The following is a 20,518-nucleotide window of genomic DNA, read 5'->3' on the forward strand; positions in this document are numbered from 1 at the left end:
CAGAAACAGCAAGCCTTCTACAACCCAGCGAGGTGAGAACAGCAGAGCGACATTTTAGGACTACAAACCAGGCAGGTGACTCTCAGGGAGAAGGAGTAGAAGCTGGGCTATTGGAAGCTACAGGAACAGACTTGTCCCTGGATATTATTATTATCTCCTGAGCATTATTCTCCAACAATGCAGTATAACCACTATTTAGGTGGCATTTTCATCGCACTGGGTTTTATAAGGAACATAGAGACTATTTGAAGTACAGAGGGAGGTCTGTGTAAGTTATATGCAAAGGCTCTGCCATTTTTGTAAGGGATTTGAGCATCTGCAGATTTTCCTATCCACAGTGGGACCTGGAATTAGTCTCTGCAGATACAGAGAGATGGCTCTCTATAAAATAAAAAACAATTAAATTTATTCTGTCTTAAAATAAAAAAGTTTGTGCTAAAAAGAATAATGTTTAGAACCTCCATAAATAAATAAATATATTTAATAAATAATTAAATATATTTTAACAGATATATATATATGTTAAAATTTAAAACTCAAATAAATCAAAGCAAGTTAGGTATAGCTAAAAAGGTATTCTGAAATAACAGAAAGAAAGACCAAAAGAAGTTACCCAGAATGTAGCATACAAAGCTAGGAAGAAGAAAATAAGAAAAATAAATAAAGAAACAAATAAAACAGGCATACAGGCAGCAGGCCAGTCTCTCCTATGTACCAGAGCAGGTCCAGAGGGAGAAAAGTGGAAGAGGAGGAAAGAAGCGATATCTGGTGAGACAGTAAAGGCTGGGGAGCTTGCAGAGCTCAAGAAAGCTACAAAGGCAAGCATCCGAGGGTATCCAGATAAGATAAACCAAAATAAATCTATCTCAACATGCAATAGTGATACTGTACAGAATCAGTGATGGGGCATATTTTCTAAAGGCACTGGGAGACAGGGAACAGATGGCCTTTGAAGGAGCCACAGTCTGACAGACCCCATAGGGATCTCAGAAATCAGAAAGTAACTATGGGATCCAGGATGGTGGGCCAGGGGAGGGGGCACTGTGTGTCACTCCCTGACCTGGGACTCAAGAAGTGACAATACTGCTTCTCTGTAAGTGATACTCCTGCTTCTGCACAGGAATCACGGCCACCATGCCCATGCAGGGCTCTGACTCAGCTCAGAGTCAATCTCCCAACTACTCGCCCTTGCAGGACTACAGGGGCCAAGCAGGACCATTAGCATCAGCAAAAGTGCAGAACTTTTGGCCACCCACCTAGGCAGAACTCCTGGATGCAGCTCCCACATAGGACACCCGACAGACACCCACACACTGGATCTCCAGCTGCCACTCTTGTGTGGACGCCCATCAACCCACAGGGGCTCCCTGGGTCACCTCCTGCCTGCAAGGGGAACTTCACACAGGCTCTGAAGAAAGCCACAGCCACAGGCTGCATGCCACAGACCCAGACTCTGAACTCATCGTCCAATGCCATCGCCTGGTACCCCCACCCCACCCAACAACCCATTGCTGAAAGCAAAGGCCTCCATCTTGGGTCACCTTCATCACCATCTTTAGTGGGGGCAACTCCCCCTTCTGAACTCCAGCTGGCCAGGTACCCAGTTTCTACCTCCCCCTCTCCCAGCAGCTGCTAACCTGGCACAGGGACTGCCCAACACACAACAGCTCTCAGCAGGGTAGATGCACAGCAGGCCCAAAGTGCCACACAAGACCCCCGGAGAGAAAGGTAAGGGAGAGGTCGCCTGCCATACCATTTAGAGACTAACAGCTGGAGGTCTTCTGGTGAGATAAGGAGATAAGACCAGGTGCTCACATCACAGGAGCAAGCCAAAAGAGATCCCTGAGGTGCAGTCTCCCATCAGGGACCAGCGGGTACCACACCCCACTTCCAGGTGCCCTTCACCCAGAACCAACCCTCCCTCCCTGGTTACCTCCATCCACCATCCTGAGGGCAGAGGACACCAGCTAACAACAGGCAACACACCTACCAGATGAGAAGGGAAGCAGGAAGGATACTCATCTCCAACCAAAACAATCCCTGTTTCTTCCTTTGAGATTTTTTTTCTTTTTTTCTTTCTTCTCCCTCCCTATTCTTCTGCCCTCACATCCCCAAATTATGTGAAACCAAGTACTTTGCATGGATTAGGATACTGAGGCCTGAGATGACTGAGTAGTATATTACGGTTGTGTTGTACATTCATTTCTTTTCTTTCTTTCTTTTTGTTTTTTCTCCAATTTTTACTATTTTCACGTATTTATTTTTCTTAATACATATGGGTGTTTGTTTCATGTCCTCTACTGTCTTCCCAGTTACTTGTCTACCTAAAATTATTTCTTCTCCTCTCACCTGTTACTTCCCTTCTTACTTAGATTTCCCTTTCATACTTCCTAAGATATAATAACTCTATATCCTCACCTTCTGCCTCCTCAGCATATCGTCCTGCACCTCACCCCTGATTCTTTGTCCACCATCAGAAACTGTAAATCTTTTACAAACTTATTGATTTTATTATAGAAGATAATTGAATTCACCATTTCGGTACATTGTGATCAAACTGTAAACATCTATTACCAACTACTTGTTTTTAGGTGGCATATTGTTTGTATTGGGATCTGTTAACATTGTCCTTCCCCTTAAAGGAGAGGCTTTGGAACCCTACAGGGGCACTATAAGCCTATAGGGTAAAAATGGTAATGCCTTGAATCCACAGAGCTAGAAGGGAAGACACATGAGCAACATGAACAGACAGGGAAGAAAGTCCCAAAACAAGCCAAGAAACAACATTATTAGAATCCATGACCAGCACCACAGATAGAATGACAGAGATGCTGTTCAGGATGAACATAATTAAAATGGTCTGTGAATTAAAGGATGATAATAGAGAGCAAATGCAGGCAGCAAAAGATCACTTTGAAAAAGAGCTACCTAAACAAATATAGGAAGCCAACGATTACTTCAAGAAGGAGATAGAGGTTCTAAAGAAAAATCAAACAGAAATCCTCAAAATGAAAAAACAATAAACCAAATTAATAATTCAATGGAAACCATCACCAACAGATTATACCACTTGGAAGACAGGATCTCAGACAATAAAGGCAAAATATATAACCTTGAAAAGAATATAGTCCACACAGTAAAAATGGTAAGAAACCATGAGCAGAACATTCAAGAAATATGGGATAGCATAAAAAGACCAAATTTAAGAGTTATTGGGAGAGAGGAAGTCATAGAATTCCAAACCTAAGGAATGAACAACTTATTCAATGAAACAATATCACAAAATTTTCCAAACATAAAGAATAAAGTGGAAAACCAAATTCAAGAGGCTTATAGGACTCCAAATGTACAAAAGCAAACAGAACCACACCAAGGCACATTACACTGAAAATGTCCAACATACAGAATACATAAAGAATATTAAAAGCCACAAGAGAAAGGAATCAGATTACATATAGGGAGAGACCAATTAGGTTATGTGCAGATTTTTCAACCCAGACCCTGAAATCTAGAAGATTCTGGAACAACATATATCAAACTTTGAAAGAAAATGGATGACAACCAAGAATCTTGTATCCAGCAAAATTAAATTTTAGATTTGATGATGAAAAACACCTTTCATGATAAACAAAAGTTAAAAACTTTACAGCTAGAAAACCTGCACTATGGAACATCCTTGGAAAAATTCTGTGAAGAGGAAATGAAAAACTATAGTGTCACCCCCTTTCTCCACAGAAAAGTCTTAAATGGGCTTCTCCAGAAATCTTCACCATGGCTGATTTTAGGAGTGTCAAGAAAAGAGTCTCTGCAAAAGAGTTCAATGTAGATAAACTCACTATTTTCGTGTTGCTCTGTCTTACGTGGCCACTGGTGGGAAAAAAATCATCACTCCAGGTGCTGGACACCCCCTTGCTAGTTTTCCACAAACACGTATCCAGTATAGTAGTTTGTAGAAATGTGTATAGAAGGCTTCTGGCTTTGAGCTGGGGCTTCACAGAGATGTCTACATTTCTAAGATAAGAGAAGTTACCAATTGAGCTCCATGGTAACAGCTGTCAGGGGGAGGAAAGAATGGGGAGAAGAAGCTCTCCCCTTCTCAGGTGCTGTCCTTGAAGGGTTAACTTGCCCAGAACAGTGAAAGAATAAAGCTGCTTTATGTGACTTCAGCAGACTGTGAACTTCTGAGCCCCTCCCCTTACATGCTGGATATAAAACTCTGAAACTACCTGAACTCAGGGTTCAGGGCATTGATTGATTACAGCAAAAGCTGTGCCCTCTGAACCTGGCTGCAGCCAAATAAAACTGTTTCCTGCTATCTTTGATGCCTTGCCTTGTCTGTCCCTACAACAAAACGACAATGAAAATCAGTAGAGAGAGGCATTACACTTAGGAACAACTAATCAAAGGAGAAACCAAGTCAAGTTAGAAAACAAAAATAAACAAAAATGGCTGGGAATACAAATCATGTCAATAATAACCCTAAATGTTAATGGCTTAAACTCACCAATCAAAAGACATAGGCTAGATGAATGGAATTAAAAAAAAAAAGACCCAACATTATGCTGCCTCCCAGAGACTCATCTCATAGGAAAAGACGTAAGTAGAACAAAGGTTAAAGAATGGGAAAAATTATACCACTCACATGGACTGTGGAAGCAAGCAGGGTTTCCATCCTCGTATCAAATAAAGTAGACTTTAAGCTAAAGTTAATCAAAAAAGATAAAGAAGGACATTTCATACTGCTTAAGGGAACCATACAGCCACAAGACATAACAATTATAAATATATATGTCCCAAACAATGGAGCATCTATGTTCATCAGAAAACTCTTCTCAAGTTCAAGAGTCAAACTGACCACAACACAATAATTCTGGGTGATATTAACACACCTCTTTCAGGACTGGATTGATCTTCCAAACAAAAGCTAAACAGAGAAAACATAGAACTCAATAATACAATTGATAACTTACACTGAACTTACATATATAGAATATTTCATCCTTCAGTGAGTGAATACACTTTCTTCTTAGCAGCACATGGATCCTGTTGGGAGTCGCCTGGGCTACAAAGACTAACTTCCCCATCCCCTGAGAAGAGCCATCCAATGGTGAGCCCTGTTGGCTCACATGATCCTTACCCACCAATCCAACTAGCCTTGCAGGCTCACATGATCCTACCCACCAATCAGACTAGCCCTGCTGGCTCACATGAATCTTACCCACCAATCAGACTATCCCTCCTGGCTCACATGATCTTTACCCACCAGACAGAAAGCACCCCATGCCAACTGTCAAACCATTAAACTGTTAAACTGTCATAACTGTAAAACCACCCCCAGCTCTAAAAATAAGCAGAACTGTTCTTCAATAAATGGGCATTTTCTCTGACGACAAGCCTTCATCGTTTTTTCAGATACTTCTCTAAAATAGACCATATATTATGCCACAAAGCAACACTTAACAAAAACAAAAAAGTAGAGATACTACCCTGCATTCTATCAGATCACAATGGAATAAAATTAGAAATCAATGATAAAATAAAAAATAAAAACTACTCCACACTTGGAGACTAAATAATATGCTACTGAATGAATAATGGGTTCCAAAAGATATCAAGAAGATTAAAACATTCTTAGGCTCAAATGAGATCACAGATAAAACATATCGAAATATCTTGGACACTATGAGGGCAGTTCTAAGAGGAAAGTTCATTGCATGGAGTTCATTCCTTAAAAGAAGAAAAAGTCCACAAATAAATGACCTAACATTACATTGCAAAGTCTAGAAAAAGATCAACACCAAAAGCAGTAGAAGGCAGGAAATAATTAAAATCAGAGCGGAAATCAATGAAATTGAAAAAATTGACACAACAAAATTTGGTTCTTTGAAAAAAGAAATAAAATTGACAGACCCTTAGCCATGCTAAGAAAGAGAATGAGACAGAAAAGTCATATTACTAACATACGTGATGAAAAAGGAAATATCACAATAGACACTACAGAAATATAGACAATAATTAGAAATTATTTTGGAAACATGTACTCCAATAAAATAGAGAATATCGAAGGCATCCACAAATTTTTAGACTTATATGATTTTCCCAAAATCAATTAGAATGATATACACAATTTAAACAGGTTAATTTCAAGTGATGAAATAGAGGATGCCATCAGAAACCTACTAACCAAGAAAAGCCCAGGACTGGATGGATACACAACTGAGTTCTACAAGACCTATGAAGAACTAATACCTATACTCTTCAAATTATTTTGTGAACTAGAAAAAGAGTAAACACTTCCAAACTCACTCTATAAGGCTAATATCACCCTGATTCCCAAACCAGGCAAAGATACATTAAAGAAAGAAAACTTCAGAACAATATCTCTAATGAACATAGATGCAAAAATTCTCCATAAAATTCTGGCATATCAAATACAAAAACATATCAAAAAGATAGTGCACCATGATCAAGTGGGGTTCATCCTATGGATGCAAGGTTGGTTCAGCATACAGAGATCAATAAATATAATCCATTACATCAAGATACTTAAAGGTAAGAATCATATGATCATCTCAATAGATGCAGAAAAAACATTTGAAAAAATACAGCACTGCTTCATATTCAAAACACTAGAAAAACTAGAGATAATAGGAACCTATCCCAACATCATAAAAGCTATCTATGCTAGGCCCCAGGCCAACATCATTCCAAATGGAGAAAAATTGAAAGCATTCCCTCTAAAAACTGGAACAGGATTGGGATGCCCTCTTTCACCATTTCTATTTAACATAGTTCTTGAAACACTGATCACAGCAACTAGACAGACAAAAGAAATCGAAGTGATATGGATAGGAAAAGAAGAACACAATATAGCACTATCTGCCGACAAAACGATCCTATACCTAGAAGACCCAAAAAATTCCACCAGAAAACTTCTAGAACTAGTAAATGAATTCAGCAAAGGAACAGGATATAAAATCAACACCCATAAGTCAAACGAATTTATGTATGTCAGTAACAATTCCTCTGAAATGAGAATGAGGAGAACTACCCCATTTACAATAACCCTCCCACCAAATAAAATACTTGGGAATCTACCTAACGAAAGAGGTGAAAGACCTCTACAATGAAAACTACAGAATACTAAAGAAAGAAATTAAAGAAGATCTTAGAAGATGGAAATATCTCCCTTGTTCTTGGATAGGCAGAATTAATACTGTCAAAATGACCATACTACCAAAAGCACTATGCAGATATGATACAGTTCCAATCAAAATACCAATGACATTCCTCATAGAAATAAAAAAGCAGTCATGAAATTCATCTGGAAAAATAAGAGACCCAGAATAGCTAAATCATTCCTTAGAAGAAGAGTAAGGCAGGTGGCATCACTATATCAGAACTTAAACTATACTACAGAGCAATAGTCACAAAACAGCATGGTATTGGCACCAAAATAGACTGATAGACCAGTGGTACAGAATAGAGGACACAGATACTAACCCACATAATTACAGTCTTTTATAATAGATAAAGGTGCCAGAAACATACATTGGAGAAAAGATAGGCTCTTCGACAAATGGTGCTGGGAAAACTGGAAATCCATATACAACAAAATGAGATGAAGCCCCTATGTCTCACCATGCACAAAACTCAACTCAAGGACCTAGGAATTAAACCAGAGACACTGTGCCTATTGGAAGAAAAAGGGGGCCCAAATCTCCATCATGTCACATTAGGCCCCAAGTTCCTTAATAAGACTCCTATAGCACAAGAATTAAAATCAAGAATCAATAAATGGGATGGATTCAAACTAAAAAGCTTCTTCTCAGCAAAAGAAGAAATTAGTGAGGTGATAGAGAGCGTATATCTTGGGAGCAAATTTTTACCAATACCACATCAGATAGAGCACTGATCTCTATGGTATATAAAGAACTCCACATGTTAAACACCCCCCCAAAAACTAATATCTCCATCTATAAATGGGCCAACAAACTGAACACACACCTCCCAGAAGATGATATACAAGCAAGCAATCAACAAATATGTGAAAAAAAATGTTCAACATCTCTAGCTGCCTCAGTCTGGCTGGGCACAATTCACGAGCCACTTATCACGCAGAAACGAAATTTATTTTTAGAACACACATGCCACACCACAGGAGCTCTTCAGGAATTCCCTCAGATCCCAACTGCCACCACCGGCTTCCCACAAGCCTCTCAAACGCCCCCCTCACTCCTCCTGCTCTTGAGGCCGACTGGCTTGGTCGTGTGGGCAAAGCCAAAAAAAGTCCCCCAATGAGCAGCTCCATGGTCTGAAAGTGTGGGGAAATTAGCCCAATGAGCATCACCACAGAGGAGCCAATCAGCTGGCAGCTAGAAGTTTGCTGGGGTCGCTGTGAGCCAATCATCAGCTGGCAGCTGGAAGTTTGATGGGGCCCCTTCGGCTGCAGCTCTTAACATCTCCCCCTCTCTGTTTAAACAACAAGCATGTGGCTTAGGGACCGTGCCTGCCTTAGGTTGTCCAATAGTACATATGGTCCTTACCTGTCATTGCATGAGCTGAACTCAAGGCGTCAGCCTCCTGTCTTAGGTTGGTACAATTGCAATTGGATCTTACCTGTCATTGACTCATGGTCCAGCATACAGCCACACTAGTGGATAGGTCTTTGTACCAGCAAGGGGGGGGGTGAGGTTCTTTGCCTCACCTCTGTTGGCCCCCAAATTTTAGCTGAACGACCATAACAAGCAGAACGGAGGAGGATACACCAAGCCAATTGATGACTCCTTTTGGAAAAATTGTACCACCGATGACACCATCAGCAAAAATACCCCAACACTACCACAAGTCGCTGCACCAACAGATAGTTCACAATGCATACAGGTGAGTTCACAATGCATACAAGTGATACATAGTCCAGGCAAGTTTTGCAAGCAGTTAAGTGATGGCTCCTTTTGGAAAAATTGTACCACCGATGACAACATCAGCATAAATACCCCAACATTACCACAAGTCGCTGCACCAACAGATAGTTCACAATGCATACAAGTGAGTTCACAATGCATACAAGTGATAGTCAAGGCACATTCTGCAAACAGTTCAGTGATGGCTATTGCAGAAGCTGTAGATTGGTTTTATCTTTGTCTTCATCAGAACTGGGAGGAAGATAGGAATTCTGGCAATAATGGCTAAAGAAAAAATTATGTAACATTCCAGAAGGCACTAAAAGAAAACAATTTTCTGAACAATTTACATTATCTTGAACAGAATTATTAAATATAATGAAAAGGAAAGGTGAAAGTAAACAAACAGATCTGTTAATCTCCCTTTTTGTTCACATATAAAAACAATCCTCAACAGCTGTTTACCCAATTTAAATTAAACCATTTAAATCATGCGAATAAAAAAATATATTTGGATCCATTTTTTCATGAGCGCTCATCATGTATGATGTATGGACATACGTACATACAAACATACAACACAAAACACAAGTGTGCACACATAATATAATACATACAACACATAACATAATAGTAAAGGCCTTATACCTTTTTACAGGTGAAATCTCCATTGCAATGTTTAACAACACTATAGTCAAAAAATAGAACTGATCAGCAAAACATTAACCTAGGTCTGTATGAGCTCAAAAAACAAAATAGAACTTCATGATGTGGGAAAGGGCAATAATAAAATAAATATTGAAAAAAGCATCCTGGTTGTGTCGCAGACTTAAGGATAGCCAAACTGGAGTTTTGGATATCAGCTGTTATGGATTTGAGCCAAATCATCTTCTTTTTGCTCTGTAGAAATCACTTTAGTTAATCTCTCTAGAATCCAAATCGGCTGCTGTTCTCCCTGTGGAAACACACAGACAGACCCCCCACTCCAGACAATCACTGGGTCAGGACCTTTCCCTTGTCCTGTTAGAATATCCTTCCAAAGTACCTTGGGCTTATGTACATTTTTTGGACACATATGCCTTTCTGCAGCACTAAGCCCTGATGAATCCAAATTTAAAAAGTTTAATGTTAAAAGGGTTATATTAAGTTTATCTTTGGGGAATATATACCCATTTCCAATTCCCTCTTTTTGCTTTAATAAGTACATTTTAATAGTTTGATGAGCTCTTTCAACTATGCCTTGTCCCTGTGGAATGTATGGGATTCGTGTTATGTGAGTAATGCCAAATGATGAGCAAAATTGTTTAAAAGAGGTAGAAGTATAACCAGGACCATTATCTGTTTTTAAGTGTTTTGGAATGCCCCACAGTGGCAAACTTTTGTAAGCAATGAGCTATAATATCTTTAGATTTTTTCTCTGGCATGAAGGGATCCCATCAAAAATCCAGAAGAAGTATCAACTGTAACATGCAAATATTTTAATTTTCCAAATTCTGGCAAGTGTGTGACGTCTATCTGCCAAATATGGTTAGGTATCAGTACTCTAGGATTGACCCCAAGATTAACTTGTGGTAAAAAGGTCTCACAATTTTGACATTGTTTTATTATTTGTCTAGCTTGTTCCTTAGTTATTTTAAATTGCCTTTTTAAAGTATTAGCATTGACATGGAACTTTTTATGAAAATTTGTAGCTTCTTCTAATGTAGAGAAAATATGTATGTCCTATGTACTTTTATCTGCTAAATCATTGCCCAAACTAAGGGCTCCAGGCAATCCTGTATGTGCCCTGATATGTCCTATAAAGAATGGATCTTTTCTGTCCCAGATTAGACTTTGTATAGTGGAAAGCAAAGAGAAAACAGTAGAGGAAGGGGAAATCCTACCAGCATCTTCAAGGGATACTATAGCATTAACCGTACACTGACTATCGGAAAATAAATTAAATACAGAATCTTTAAACATCACAAAAGCTTGTAATACTGCATTAAGCTCTACCTTTTGAGCTGATTGTTTGGGTACTAAAAATGTAAAAGTTTGATCAGGTGTAACTATTGCTGCTGTACCATTATTTGACCCATCAGTGAATATATTTGGAGCATTCATGATAGGTGTTTTTCTTGTCATTTTTGGAAAAATTACAGGATGCAATGACCAAAAAGACAATAAAGGATTAGATGGTAAGTGGTTATCAAATGAAACATTAGATTTGCACATGATTATTGCCCAAGTATTTAACTCATTAGCTAACTCATCAATTTGATTCATAGTATATGGAGTAATAATTTTATTGGGAGAAATTCCAAACACTCCCTTTGCTGCTTTTATTCCTTTAAGTATTAATTGTCCTACAGCCTCAGGATATCTAGTAAGAATAGTGTTAGGAGAATAAGATAAATGTATCCATAATAATGGACCTTCTTGCCAAAATATTCCTGTAGGAATATTTTTTGTTGGTAGTACAATAAATAATAAAGACAAACTTATATCAATTCTATCCAAATGCATATTTTCCATATATGTTTCAATGATTTTTAATGCCTTTCTTGCTTCAGGCCTTAACATTCGGGGTGAATTTGGATCTGATGGACTTTTTAGGATATCAAATAAAGGTCCCAACTCTCCTGTTGGTATACCTAGATAAGGCCTTATCCAAATTATGTCTCCTAATAACTTTTGAAAGTCGTTAAGTGATTTGAGTTGATCTACTCGTATTAGAATTTTTGGTGGATGGACCCTGGTTGAGGATAATAGAACTCCTAAATAATTAATTGGAAAATTTAATTGTACTTTATCTATTGCTATCTCTAGATTATAATTTTTTAATAAGTTTGTAAGTGTGGCATAACATTCTACCAATGTGTTTTTAGCTTTGTGTGCTAATAATAACATCATCCATATAGTGAAATATTTGTAGTTCAGGATTTTGATTTCTAAGTAGCTGGATTACCTGGTTAACATAAATTTGACACATAGTTGGGCTGTTAGCCATCCCTTGAGGGAGTACTCTCCATTTATATCTCTGATCAGGATTTTCATGATTCAGTGCAGGGATAGTAAATGCAAAACATGGACTATCCTCAGGATGAATTGGAATTGAAAAAAAACAATCTTTAATATCTATAACTAAAACATACCAGGTTTTTGGCAAAGCAGACAATTGAGGAATCCCCAATTGAGCAGGTCCCATAATAACCATCTCATTATTAATGGCTCTTAAATCTTGCAATAATCTCCATTTACCAGATTTCTTTTTGATGACAAAAATGGGAGTAATATGGGGAGATACAGAAGGTTGTATATGTCCTTCGGCTAATTGTTGTTTGACCAGGTCATGGGCTGCTTGTATCTTTTCTTTAGTCAGGGGCCACTGAGGAACCCATACTGGTCTTTCTGATTTCCAAGTAATTTTTATTGTCTCAGTGGCCCCTTCTGAAAATCCAACCCATGTCTCTCTGTTCCTTGATCTATTTGTATTGGTGCTGCTATACCTTGTTCTTGTTTTTCTAATCTTTTTCCTTTCCTAAAACCTTGTCTAGCCATAATAGTGGGTGCATTTGGATTGATGTTATTTGTTAATATCAAACCTAATTGATCTAGGACATCTCGTCCCCATAAAGTTTCGGGAAGATGATCCAATACATATGGTTGTATAGTTCCTTCACATCCTTCAGGATCCTTCCAATCTAATTCCATTGCACTTCTATGGGGATTAGTCACCACTCCTAGGCCTCGAAGCACTTGAGTGGCTTGTTGTAATGGCCAATGTTTTGGCCATTCTTGACGAGAGATGATGCTAAGGTCTGCACCTGTATCCAGTAGCCCATTAAATTCATGTCCTTGAATATTTAGTTTTAGCATGGGGTGAGAATCTAAATTTAAAGAAAGCATAGCTCAATCTACACCTGTGGAGCCTAATCCCTTGGAACCTCTTTCTACAGTATGACTGGAACATTTATCATGTAGGCTGGGTATTATTAGTTACTGTGCTATTGTATCTCCTGGTCAAATTACTGATATAAACTTTGGAGAACTGGCTATAATTTTTATTTCACCTTCATAATCGGGATCAATTACCCCATGACTTATCATAACTCCTTTTAGAGTAGAAGAACTGCGTTCCAATAATAAGCCTACTGTTCCTTTGGGAAGAGGTCCTTTTACCCCTGTGGGAATGATTTGAACTCTCATCTCTGGAGTTAGTACTGTTCTGGTGGAGGCGCAGATGTCCAATCCTGCACCTCCTCTGGTTTGTCTAGTGAGGGATTTAATGGACAATGTGTCCTGGGCACTACCCTGATGGGGTTGCTGGGTTCCTCCAGTGCTTCGTATATTTGTGGTCTTGGGCCCCCCTGTCCATTTTTTGGCAATGGAGCTGGATGCCTTTCTCAATGATATTGATAGACACCTGGTCCTTGTTCGTTTTTTGATAAGGGAGTACCCTCTATGGTGGTTTGAGAATGGCATTCAGTAGCCCAATGTCTCCTTCTATGGCATCATGGGCAATTACCCGGTATTCTACTCCTTTGATACCTATTTTTGTTAAACCCTCCTTCTATGGGGCAATTCCTTTTAAAATGTCCTGTTTGTTCACAATTGTAGTATGTTTTTGGCCTGGCATCTAAAACCTGTTGTACTGCAGCTGCCACGACTTGCCCTTGTTCATTAATGTCTCTACATAATTTAATATATGTTCTTAAATCTTCATGTTTCCATGGTCTAATGACTTCTCTGGACTAATGATTCGCTTATTCATAAGCCAGTTGTTTTATTAATGGCATTGCTTGTTCTGTATTCCCCAAAACTCTGGTAGCTGTTTGAATAAGCCTATCTACAAATTCAGTGTAAGATTCATTAGCTCTTTGTATTACCTTAGATAATTGACCTTGTAAACCTCCATGTCCTTGTAAAGTCTTCCATGCCCTAACCGCATCTGCAACAATTTGTGCGTATACGCCAGGATCATATGCAATTTGTTGCTGCTGATCCTCATAAGGTCCCTTTCCTAACAACATATCTAGATTTCTCTGAGGATAACCAGCTGCTGCATTTCGCCTAACCATCTCCTTGCAAAATTCCTCATTGGCAACCTTCCATAACAGGTATTTTCCTCTATTTAGCACAGCTTTACACATACTAGCCCAATCTGCTTACGTCATGTTCAAGTTGGTAATGGATTCGACCATGCTTACAGTGAAGGGTGCTTGAGGACCATAGGTTGTTACAGCCTCTTTTAGCTGCTTCACTGTTTTGAAATCTAAAGCATGATGAATTCGCTGCCCTCCTGCCTGCTCAAATACAGGGCATGTTAATATTTGAGGTCCTGTTTCAGGATCCCATCTATCAACTATGGGGGTTGGGGGCCTCACAGCATATGGAGGTGGCGCTATTGGTTGGACACTTACGCCCTCTGGTGATAGAAAGGTGTTAGCAGCAGTCTCCTGTAGAGGTGGCTCTGTTGGTTGGACACTTATGCCCTCTGTTGATCGAAAGGTGTTAGTAGCAGTCTCCTGTTTTAACTTTTCCCCTGATGGGTTTTTCTGCTCTAAACTTTCTTCCTCTGTCTGACTAGCTCGAGAGATCTTCTCTTTTACTTGAATTTTTTCCTCTGTCTGATTAGCTCGAGAGACATTCTCTTTTACTTGAATATTTTCCTCTGTTTGACTAACTTGAGAGACCTTCTCTTTTACTTGAATCAATATGTCTTCTCCTTCCTCTTACCATTGTCTGAACTGAAGGCTTTGAACTAAGAAAACAAGATACCAATGCCCACAATGGCAATGAGCCAATTGACAGAGTTCCTGGGTTTTTCTTTTCCTTTTCCCTTAAATATTCACCATGATGGTCCCATTATGATATATTTAACAACTCCTCCTTAAAAAGCCATGGGCTACATTTTTGTATTGTATCAACATATGCCCTGACTGCTCTTGATTTTACTGGGATGCCTCCTTCCTCTAACAATTTACTTAACGCTCTTTTGGCTTGTTTTTTTTACTAATTTCTGATCTCATATTTCTACTATAATACAACCCAACAAGATGATGCCACACACAACCGAAACAGAATAAAACAAAAATGGAACAACAAAACATCATTATAATAGCCTTTCTATCCTCCTGAAATGTCCATCCATCCTTTCTCCCTATCTGTTCCTTAGACACAAATAGTTTTTCCTCAGAAGTGAGCAGTTTTTCTTCCATCTTACACATCTCCAGGGACAGGCAACTTAAAACAAAAGCGAAACAAAACAAAAGAAGAATCTTAAAATGGCTACCCATCCTCTCGACCTGCCCTCAGGGGCGAGCAGTTTACCTTATCACTTACCCTCAGTGGTTCCCCTTACGGGCCACCAAATGCCACAGTCTGGCTGGGCACAATTCACGAGCCACTTATCAAGTAGAAATGAAATTTATTTTTAGAACACACACGCCACACCACACAAGGTCTTCAGGAATTCCCTCAGAGCCCAAAGGCCACCACTGGCTTCCCACAAGCCTCTCAACACCCCTCCCCCCACTCCTCCTGCTCTTGAGGCCGATTTGCTTGGTCACGTGGGCGGAGCCAAAAAAAGTCCCCCAATGAGCAGCTCTGTGGTCTGAAAGGGTGGGGAACGAACCCAGTGAGCATCACCACAGAGGAGCCAATGAGCTGGCAGCTAGAAGTTTGCTGGGGCCGTTGTGAGCCAATCATCAGCTGGCAGCTGGAAGTTTGCTGGGGCCCCTTTTGCTGTGGCTCTCAACATCTAGCAATTAGAGAAATGCAAATCAAAACTACTCTAAGATTTCATCTCACTCCAGTCAGAATGGCAGCTATCAAGAATACAAGCAACAATAAGTGTTGGTGAGGATGTGGGGGAAAAGACACACTCATACATTGCTGGTGTGAATGCAAATTGGTGCAGCCAATCTGGAAAGCCGTATAGAGAATCCTTGGAAAACTGGGAATAGAACCAGCATTTGACCCAGCTACCATACTCCTCCAGCTATACCCAAAGAAATTAAAAACATACTACAGAGATACAGCCACCTCAATGTTTATAGCAGCACAATTCACAATAGCTAAACTGTGAAACCAACCTAGATGCCCTTCAGTAGATTAATGGGTAAAGAAAATGTGGTATATATATATATGTATATACAATGGAATATTACTCAGCAATAAAAGAGAATAAAATCACGGCATTTGCAAGAAAATGGATGGAGTTGGAAAATATAGTTCTAAGGAAAGTTAGCCAATCCCCCCAAAATCAAATGCCAGGTGTTTTCTCTGATATAAGGAAGCTGATTCATAGTGGGGTTGGGAGGGGGAACATGGGAGGGTTAGAGAAACTCTACATAGGGCAAAGGGGTAGGAGGGTAAGGGAGGGGGTATGGGGGTAAAAAAAGATGATGAAATGAGATGGACATCATTACCCTAAGTACATGTATGAAGACGCGAATGGTGTGAGTATACTTTGTACACAACCAGAGATATGAAAAATTGTGCTCTACATGTGTAATATGAATTGTAATACATTCTGCTGTCATATGGAATAAATTGGAATAAAAAATAAATTAAGGGCTGGGGCTGTAGCTCAAGGGCAGAGCGCTTGCCTGGCGTATTCGTGGCACACTGGGTTTAATCCTCAGCACCACATAAAAATGAACGAATAAAATAAAGGCATTCTGTCCATTTACAACAACAAAAAATTTCTTTTTTAATAAAAAAATAAATTTAAAAAAGAAAATAAAGTAACAATCAACCTAGGATTCTGTACTCAGTGAAACCATCTTTCAAAAATAGGTGAAGCACTGGGCAGTGGGCGGCCAGCTCGGGCAGCCACTGAGGCCGATGGCTGCACAGGCTCGTGGTTGGTGATCTTTTTCAGAGTCAAGTGTAGATGGCCATAAATGGTGAGGGCATCATGCTGAGCGTTCATCCTGGACAACTTTTCCTAGCCCATTTGCGGCCTCGAAGCCCCCCTCAGCCTCCTGAACTGAACAATACATGAGACCAAAACTCAGTGTAGAAGCCTGGATGAGACAACTTATTCCAGGAACAAGAATGATCGTGGTTTGGTCTAGAGACTTCTTTAATGAGGAGAAAATGATTCCCATAGAGTTTGAAGGTAGAGTCAACAGAGTTAACCATTTGCTAATTGCTTCAATGTCAAGTATTAAAAAGGAGAATCTTGACGGACTCTAAGGATGTGCATTTCCCTAACTGCTAATGATGTTGAACATTTTTCTACCTTTTTATGTTGGCCATCTGTATTTCTTCTTTCCAGAAGTGTCTATCTAATTTGTCTACCAAATCATTAATGGTGTTATTTGACTTTGGGGTGTTTTTTGAGCTCTTTATATATTTTAGATATTAATCCTCTGTCAGAAGCGTAGCTAGCAAAGATTTTACTCCATTATATAGGTCCTCTTTCCACATTCCTAAGTGTTTCCTTTGTTGTGTAGAAGTTTGTAAATTTGATGCCATTCCATTTATTTGTTCTTGGCATCATTTCTTGAGATTCAGGGATGTACTGAGAAAGTCATCTTCTGTGCCTGTACGCTGAAGTGTGAGTCCTATATTTTCTTCTAGGAGTTGCATAATTTCTGTTCCAACTACCAGGTTTTCAATCCATTTTAGGATGATTGCTGTGCCAGGTGAGACACAAGGCTCAACTCCATTCTCCTACATATGGGTAACTCTTTTCCCAGCATCAGTTGTTAAAAAGGCTATCTTTTCTCCAATCTCTGTTTTTGGTATCTTTGTCAAGGATTAGATGAATGTAGATGTGTGGGATTGTCTTGGTGTCTACAATTCTGTACCACTGGTCTCTGTGTCTGTTTTTATCCCAATACCATACAATTTTTTTTTAATTACTATACCTCTATACAATAATTTGAGTCCAGTATCACAAGACATCTAGCATTGCTTTTTGGCCTGGATTGCTTTGTCTATTCTGGGTCTTTTATTCTTCCTATTTTTTCTATTTCTGTCAAGAATATCATAGGTATTTTGAAGGAGGATTTAATTGAATCTACATATTGCTTTTAGCAGTATACCTACTTTAATTATGATACTCATTCTATCTACCCATGAACAAGGGGTGTCTTTTCATTTCTGAAGTCATCTTCAATTTCTTTCTTCAATGTTCTATAGTTTTCATTGTAGAGATTGTTCACATCCTTGGTTGGATTTATTTCTAAGTAATTTTTGAGGCTATTGTGAACGAAATTGTTTTTCTAATTTCTTTCTCAGCAGAATAGTTATTGGTATACAGAAAGGCCATTCATTATTTGTATGTTAATTTAGGAACTTGCTACTTTACTAAATTTGTTTATTACACTTGCTAATTTTTCCTAGATTTTATCATAAATGGGTGCAGAATTTTGTCAAGGCCTTCTCTTCTTCTATTGAGATGACTAAGTCCTTCAGTCTATTTATGTGATGAATTATGTTCACTGATTGGTTTATATTAAACTATCCTTGTGTTTATGGAACAAAATAAACTTCTTTATGAGGTAAAGTATTCTTTATGAGGGAAAGTATTGTTGAACATGATTTGCTAATATTTTATTAGTATTTTTTGCTTTAAGTCCATGAGGGGCATTTTTCTGTAATTTTCTTTCCCTGATGTATCATTATGTGGTTTTGGTGTGAATGTGAATATTGGTTTCATAGAATGAATTTGGAAGTATTCCACTTATTTCTCTTTCATGGAATAATTTAAGGAATATTGATGTTATTCTTTAAATGTATGTAGAATTCACTGAGAATCCATCAGGGCTTCTCTTAACTTTGCTAGAAGGACTTTTTTAATTGGTCCTTCTATCGCATCACAAGTCTTTTTTTTTCTGTTTTCCATGTCCTCTGGACTCAGTTTTGGAAGATTTTATTTGTCAGAAATGTCACAATTTGTTTGAGGTTTTTATAATGTATAAGAGTGTAAGTTTTCAAAATATTCCTGAATGATATGCTGGATTTCTGTGAGAATTTATTGATTTCTCTTTTTACATCACAGTTTTGTAAATGTGGGCCTTCTCTATTTTGTTTAGTTAGGCTAGGGATTTATTAATAATGTTTACCTTTCAAAACACCAATTCTTTGTTTCATTGATCCTTTGTATATTTTATTACATTCTTTGATTTCAACTCTGATCTTAATTGCAACATTCCTTCAATTGGCTTTGGAATTGGTTCATTCTTCTGTTTCAAGGAACTTGAGCTCCATCATTAGGTTGTTTATTAGGGATCTTTCTGATTTTTCCTGTAGGTACTCAAAGGATGAACTTTCCCCTTACAATTGCCTTAATAGTGTCCCCAAGGTTCTGATATATTCTGTCATTATTCTCATTTGAGTCTAAGAATTTTTAAATTTCTCCTTTCATTCATTCTATTACCCATCATCATTCAACAGGCATATTGTTCAGTCTCCATTGTGTTTATATAGTTTCGTAGGATTTTGTTTTGTTGATTTCTTTCTTTCTTTTTTTTTTTTTTTTTTTTTTTTGGTACACATCCCAAGCCTTACCTATTTTGTATTTTATTTAGAGACAGGGTCTCATTGAGTTGCTTAGGGACTCTCTTTTGCTGAGGCTGGCTTTGAACTCACAATTCTTCTGCCTCAGTGCTCTAACCACTGGGATTACAGGCGTGCCATATCCCATCTGGCTGTTTTGTTGATTTCTAATGTCATTCCATTATGATATGATAAGATGCAAGGAATTTTTTTCATATTTGCTATTTTTTTGTAAACTAGAATATGGTCTATATTGCAGAATGTTCCATGAATCACTGAAAATAAAGTATATTCCATTCTTGTTGGATGAAATATTCTATAGATGTCTGTGAAATCCATTTGATTTGTAATATTTCTCAGGTCTAAAGAGTCTTTACTGAGTTTATGTGTGCATGGTCTATCTGATGGTGATAGAGATGTGTTGTAATCACCCAAATTTTTATACTGAGGTCTATCTGATGCTTCCTTTGGAGTAGTGTCTTTTTATATAATTATACACACCCATGTTTGGGGCATATTGTGGGAAGCTGTTCTTGCACGTGATTGGTCTACCTCTCTGACTGGGTGTGAGGTGCTCAGACCAGCTGTGTCAGAGCCTTCCCCACCCTTTCCAGGTGGGAGGGCTTGTCCATGTGGGGGTGTGACTGACCTTTGACCTGGAAACCAATCACTGACCCTGACCTTGGAATGCTGTCTCCCTTGATTGGATGGAATTTTCCCTTGAATTTTTTGTTCCCAATAAAAGCCCACTCTCTGGCGTGCTTCTTCCTCTCTCCTGCTGGTCTCTTGTGTAAACCTCACTACCGCCAGGTGCCTAGAGGCAGGAGCCAGGAGAAGCCGTCTCTGAGCTGGGCAAGAAAAAGGTAAATTGAGTTTTATGTGTCTTTATTTTGATCCCACTAGTTAACTTCTATGTTTGGAACCTCTAGTATGAAGTTAGTGTGCTGGTCTCCTGGCAGAGCATACATATTTATGATTTCTATCCTATTGGATTGGTTCTTTTACCAGTATGAAGCAAAAAAAAAATAGGTATAGACATATCAGAGAAGCAAAAGCTAAGAGCCCCACCAAAGGATATTCAAGTGTCATTCACCAGACAGAAGGAAAGTGACCCCAAACAA

This window comes from Urocitellus parryii, chromosome 4, assembly GCF_045843805.1.
Source record: "Urocitellus parryii isolate mUroPar1 chromosome 4, mUroPar1.hap1, whole genome shotgun sequence".
In the NCBI taxonomy this organism is placed as follows: domain Eukaryota; kingdom Metazoa; phylum Chordata; class Mammalia; order Rodentia; family Sciuridae; genus Urocitellus; species Urocitellus parryii.